This window comes from Arvicanthis niloticus, chromosome 25, assembly GCF_011762505.2.
Source record: "Arvicanthis niloticus isolate mArvNil1 chromosome 25, mArvNil1.pat.X, whole genome shotgun sequence".
Classification (NCBI taxonomy): domain Eukaryota; kingdom Metazoa; phylum Chordata; class Mammalia; order Rodentia; family Muridae; genus Arvicanthis; species Arvicanthis niloticus.
In genome coordinates this window covers 11,695,427-11,702,150 of record NC_133433.1, presented here as the reverse complement: position 1 = coordinate 11,702,150, position 6,724 = coordinate 11,695,427, and positions in this window count along the sequence as shown.

Sequence of the window (6,724 nt, the reverse complement as noted above, 5' to 3'; positions counted from 1 at the left end):
TCAGCTGTAAATAACACCCTGCCTTGGAAGATGGGAGATCCTGCTTTCTCACACATCTTCCCCTTCAGCCCTACAATGGGCCTTCCATCATTTAATTACAGTTTGAGCAGGCCCACAGTACTTGGGGTATCGAGTCAGGAGCATCAGAAGTTCAAGTAACATATGAACAGTTCAAGGCCAGCCTGAACTATATAAGACATTATCTCTAAATAGCAACAAATTGTACAGTGTTTTTAAAATTCTATTTAGTATATATAGATAATAATCTATAGTCCAATAACTTTTTAAAAATATTTTGTATTTTTATAATTGACAATTACCTTAGTTATAATTTGCTTAAATTGCTTCATGTTTTTTGTTAAGTCATCCAAGAATTGTTATTTGTTTTCTAAAACTCACACTTGGGGAGACTTCAGCTGTGTCCATCCTACTGGCTATAATGACGACTGCGGTTTGTAGAACTGACTAGATTGGGATTCCCTTTAGTTTCTCTTGTATAGTTACTAAAGAAGGGACTTCAAGCCTTTTAAGTACCATGTTACTGTCCTTGAGAGTTTAGGTTATTCTTGGTCTTAGGGTATTAAGCTTGTTGGTTTTCTAAAAGTGGTTTTGTTGTTGGGTTTTGGTTTTTAAATTAAAGGTGTGAACCAGCTGGCAGTGGTGGCACATACCTTTAATCCCAGCGCTTGGGAAGCAGAGGCAGGCAGATTTCTGAGTTCGAGGCTAGCCTGGTCTACAGAGTGAATTCCAGGACAGCCAGAACTACACAGAGAAACCCTGTCTTGAAAAACCAAAAAAGAAAAAAAAAAGTGTGAACCACCACGTCTGGCTGTTCCAACAGTTTCCTTTATGTTTCTTTTCTTCTATTTGGCTTAGTCACACTGAGGTTAGGGTCTTGTGTAATTTTAGAGAATCCTACATATTTGAGAAGACAAACCATAATTTGAAAGACTGTGTGTTAAAAAGTAAGTGTAGCATAGACTCAAAGATTAAACAACTGTCACCAGGAGCTGGAGGGTTGGCTTAGTGGTTAACAGCACTTGTTCTTGAAAATGACAGGTTCACTCCCAACCTTACACGGAGGCTTACCACTTCCTCAGGCACCAGGTACACTGGTGATACACAGACATGCATGCAAAGCACTCAGATGAATACAGTAAATCTAAAAAAATTAAGATAACAATAATCAAATGTAATCTTCAAAGAAGATGTAAAATAGGAATTTATAAACACACTTACATAAACTCAGTGGGATTCTACCAGGATAACACCTGGAAGTTTCTCTTTCCCCTTCAAAAGTTTTTCATACACAGAGAAACAATGTATTTTGCTGGAAGTATAGGAATTATTCGGTTTTTCATTTGAATTGATTGCTTGAATTAGGGTCTCCTTACACAGCCCAGGCTAGCCTCAAACCACTGATATTCTTGCCTGAGTCTCTATGATGTTAGGATTGAAGGTATGAGCCACCAAGCTTGGCTGCTTTATCTTTAAGAATCTATCATTTGAGTTGAAGAGAGCTCAGCAGTTAAGAGCACTAGCTGCTGCATTGAATTCTCAGAACCTTCATCACCACTGTGTAATTCCAGTTCCAGGAGACCTTAGGCCTTCTGATCTCTGCAGGGACCAATCATGCAAGTGATGCACAGATGTACATGCATCCATACAAGCAAAATATCCCCATACATAAAAATAATAACTAAAAGGTATTTTAAAGCTATGTCTCATGGCATGGGTCTTTAAACCTAGCACTTGGGAGGCAGAAGCAGGTGGATCTCTGAATTCCAGGCCAGCCTGATCTACAAATCAAGTTCCAGGACAGCCAGGGCTGTCTCACAAAAACAAAACAACAACAAGAAATAATAAAAATAAAAACATAATTTTTAAGAAATGGTATTTAGGGTTAAAGAGATGGCTCAGGAGTTTAAGAGTATTCGTTGCTCTTGTACAAGATCCGGGTTCAGTTGCCCGCACCCACATAGCCGCTGACAACCATCTATAACAAAAATTCCAGAAGATTCACCTTTTTCTGGCATCTATGGGTACTGCATGCAGGTAGTGAACTACCAGGTACAGGAGAAACAGACTCATAAAAATATACAAACCTTTTTTTAAAACTATAAAAGTTCCAATAGATTAGGTGCTGAACTTGTATCCATTAACTGTTATGACACATCCATAGTAAAATGCAAAACACAGTCTCACAGCATCGAAGAGACCTCGTGGAAATAAGGTGGGCAGAGAAGACAAGAGTGAGTGGAAGTGGGGACGTTTGAGCAATTCAGAATTTTGTCCACTGTTGTCACGTTTTCCTTTCTTATGATCTACTCTTTACCAAAGTGATCTTCTCCCATGATGGGGATAACTACATATTTGAGGATTCCCGAGGCAGGGTTGGTTTGTTTTGTTTTGCCATTGCCCGGGGGATATGAGAGCAATGCCTCCTAACAAAAGAAAATTAGGGTGGGTTTTTTTTTTTTTTTTTTTTTGAGTGTCTGGGGGTCTAATTCTAGTCTATTTAAGAAGGCAGCCAAGTAGAGGACTTAAGAGAAACCTTGGCATCTGTCCCATCTGCAAGGAGAAAAAAACCTCAGGGAAGTCTTAGATTAGGGTAGCTACTTCCCTACCCATATTTCCTAGGCCACTGGGAATGGGCCCTGTCCCCAACCTGCTAACAAAGAGTGTGAAATTATCTGTCCCAGTAAGTTGTGGGACTTCATACCTACCATGGCTCAGTCCCCTGTCATCTCTGTTTCTTCCATTAGTCTTATTTGTCAGAGTCATGTCAGCTGTGTGGCTGCCTGCTCAGATCTGTTTGTATATCAGATACTTTTGGTGCTACCATTTCTCAGCACACTTGATTTGCCATCTGTTTCCTTGCAAGAAAGGGTTTACAAAAGCTTATTGGTAACAGGGTGGATCCTCCATGGGAAGAGGCCATGCCTGGTGGGGTGGGTGTGGGTATCTAATTGGGAGAAAAAAAAAGAATGGCCATAGTCCCAAGGACCATCAAGATAGAAAGGTCCTTGGTGAGCTAAGTGTGGTTGTCTGGTCTGCAGAGTAAGTTTCAGGACAGCCAAAGCTGTACAGAGAGACTGTCCCCAAAAGCAGACAAAAGATTAGAAGGGCCCATTGTGCAACCAGTGGGCATCTCCAAGAATACTATGGCCACTAGGATGACAGGCAGCATCCTCTAACTTCTGGATATTCCTTGGCAGTAGCAACCAAGGCAAGGGCAGACTATGGAGAATTAGCATTGAGAAGTATTGATAAATAGTCCCACCATCCTGTACATGGAGCTGAAAAATAATGGGTTAAGGACAAAACATTATGAACTTGTTACTGCTGGACTTTTTAAAAGATTGGTGTTTGTCCCTTTCTGCTCAAGGAGTACCTATACTCTCACACAGGCCAACAAAAGGGTATTAAGAAGAGTATGCCTCAGGACCACAAGGGACTTTATTGTCATCCTTTTTCATTTTAAAAGCTACCTAAATTCATACACTTTTTTTGTTGTTGTTGCTGTGGGGGAAAAAAAACTGACTAAAAACAACTAGGGAGAAGAGTTTATTCTGGCTTACATTTCTACTTCACAATGAAAAAAATCAGAGCAGGAGCTCAATACCACTTAGTGACTTGTTTTCCATGGCTTGCTAAGCCTGTTTTGTTTTGTTTTTTTTTAAGATTTGTTTATTATTTTATGTATATGAGTACACTGTAGCATTTTCAGACACACCAGAAGAGGGCAGCAGATCCCATAACAGATGGTTGTGAGCCACCATGTGGTTGCTGGGAATTGAACTCAGGACCTCTTGAAGAGCAGTCAGTGCTCTTAATTGATGAGCCATCTCTGCAGCCCAAGCCTGCTTTTTTATGTTACCTAGGACCACCTGTTCAGGTGTGGCACTGCCCACAGTAAGGGGGAACCCTTCCACATCAATGAAGAAAATGCCCGCAGACATGTCCAGAGGACAGTCTAATGGAGGCAGTTCTTCAGCTGAGATTTCCTTTTCCCAGACATGTCTAGATTTTTTGTCAATTTGGCAAAAAGCAGCACGGTAGCCCTAACAGATGTTTTCCATTCATCTGGCATCTTCTAAAAACATGGCACAATAAGCTAGTCTTGCAAGGCTTCACTTGAAGGATGAAGCCCTTCAAGTAACTATAGAAAGGGCATCAGAGTATCTGGGTGTGGGGCGAAGAAATGATAGAGCAGAAGTGTAATCGTCCCCATAGTCCTGTCCTTTCCCCGGGTGTGGTGGTTTGAAAGAGAATGCCCCCATAGGCTTGTATATCTGAGTGTTCAGTCATCAGGGTGCACTATATTTGGAAAGCATTAGGAGATGTGGCCTTGTTGGAGGAAGTATGTCACTGTGGTGGGTTTTGAGGCTACAGAAGCCCAAGCCAGGCCTCCCTCTCTCTCTCTCTCTCTCTCTCTCTCTCTCTCTCTCTCTCTCTCTCTCTCTCTCTCTCTCTTCTCTCTCTCTCTCCTCTCTCTCTCTCTTCTATCCCCTTTATCCCCCTTTCTTCTCTTCCTCTTCCTGCTGCCTGCAGATCCAGATGTAGAACACTAAGCTCCTCCTTCAGTACCATGGCTGCCTGCATGCTGCCATGCTTCCCGCCATTCTGAAAATGGACTATATCTCTAAACTGTAAGCAAGCCCCAATGCTTTTCTTTATAAGTTGCTGTGGTCAAGGACTCTCCACATCTATGGATACCCTAACTAAGACACAGGCATATAGCCCAACCACTACTGGGACAAAGAGGAACATCAAACGTGGTAAGCAAGGGACCTGCCCTCTTACCTTCCCTCCCCAGCAAGATGATTGCCATAGTTTTACTCAAGCAAGCAGACAGCTCTCTTTGGGATGGGAGACACCCAAGTGCTGGGAGTTTGCTAAAGGAACTCTGAATTGGGTATTTTATAGGCTCTCTAGAGCTCCCCCTTTCCTTTCCCCTGTTCCTATTTAGATACCCAGCCTCAAGCCTTCCTGGCCATTTTCTCATGAGTGTTTTCTGGGAACAAGAAACCCTCCTAAGGAGCCCGTTCTCATTTTTCCTCTCCCTATCCCCTACATAGAGAAGGTGGCAATAATAAGTAACAACCATTAAGGAGACAATGCTGTTGTCAATCAATGTTGTTAATACCTGTGTCTTTCTCTTTCCTCAATGGAAACCATTCTGAAAGTGGCTTTCCTTACTTCTATAGCTATGTTGAAATCACTAATAAATTATGTTATTTCATGGTTTAAACTAGACTACCGGGCTGCAGAGATGGCTCAGCGGTTAAGAGCACTCAGTGCTTTTCCAGAGGTCCTGAGTTCAATTCCCAGCAACCACATGGTGGCTCACAACCATCTGTAATGGGATCTGATGCCCTCTTCTGGTATGTTTGAAGACAGCGACAGTGTACTCTCATACAATAAATAAATAAATAAATAAATAAATAAATAAATAAATAAATAGTTTTTTTAAAAAAAAAAACGCTAGAATACATAGTATATTTCTGTAATTTGTTCTTTTCATCATCATTACAATATATGTAAACCTCTAATTTTTCACCGACATTAATCTTATTAGCTGTGTCTGTGTTAAAACTGTTTAACCTTTGTTGGATATTTGCTATCTTCTGTTATATTTGGTTACCAGGAACCAAAACAGGGCCTTGTGTGTCCTAGTTAAGTTGCTAATACTAAGCTACATACCTACCCTTTCTTAGTTTTTGAGATGAGTTCTCATTAATTTGCCTAGCTTGCCTTTGAACTCAAATCCTTTTGCCCCAGCCTCTAGAGTAGCTGAGATTACAGGCTAGAATCTCTCTTTGATACTTCCTGTCTTTTGATATAGTTCTCCTTACTTACATCATCAAATTACTGAATGTGTTTTAGTTTACTTTTTTTTCATTACAGTTACTAAGGTGATTTGAATAGAAGTGGCCTTCATAGACTCAGGTGTTTGAATGCATGACCCTTAGGAGTGGCACTCTTAGGAGGTGTGGCCTTGTTGGAGGAAGTGTGTCATTGTGGGGCTAGGCTTTGAGGTTTCAGAAGCTAATGCCCAGTTTCCATGGTTCACAGTCCTGCTGGGGATCAAGATGTAGAATTCTCATGGCAGCATCCAGGCAGCTGTGGGGCTGGAGAAGCTGAGAGTTCCACCTCTTGTTCCAAAGGCAGCTAGAAGACTGGCTTCCAGGAAGCTAGGATGGGGGTGGGGTGGGGGACGTCTTAAAGCCCATGACCACAATTACACACTTCCTCCAACAAAGCCACACCTACTCAAAGTCCACACCTCCTAATAGTACCACACCCTAGGCCAAGTGTATTCAAATTACCATACCGGCTGTCTTCAGATCAAGATGTAAAACTCTCTGAGCTCCTTATTCAGCAGCATGTCTGCCTGCATGCCACCATGTTTCCTGCCATGACAAAAATGGACTAAACCTCTGAACTGTAAGCCAGCCCCAGTTAAATGTTTTCCTTTATACGAATTGTGGTCACGGTGTTTCTCCACAGCAATAGAAACCCAAACAAAGACCGTTACTTTAATCCTTATGTCTAAAAGTCCAGTATGTAAATCCCCTGTGGTTCAGTTTCTAGTTGTCCCCCTCTGAGGCAAGGTTTCATATAGCTCAAGCTGGCCTTTACTCTCTGTGTAGCTGGGGACCTTGACTCCTTCTGCCTCCACCTCCCAAGTGTTGGGGTTATAAGCATATACCACCATACC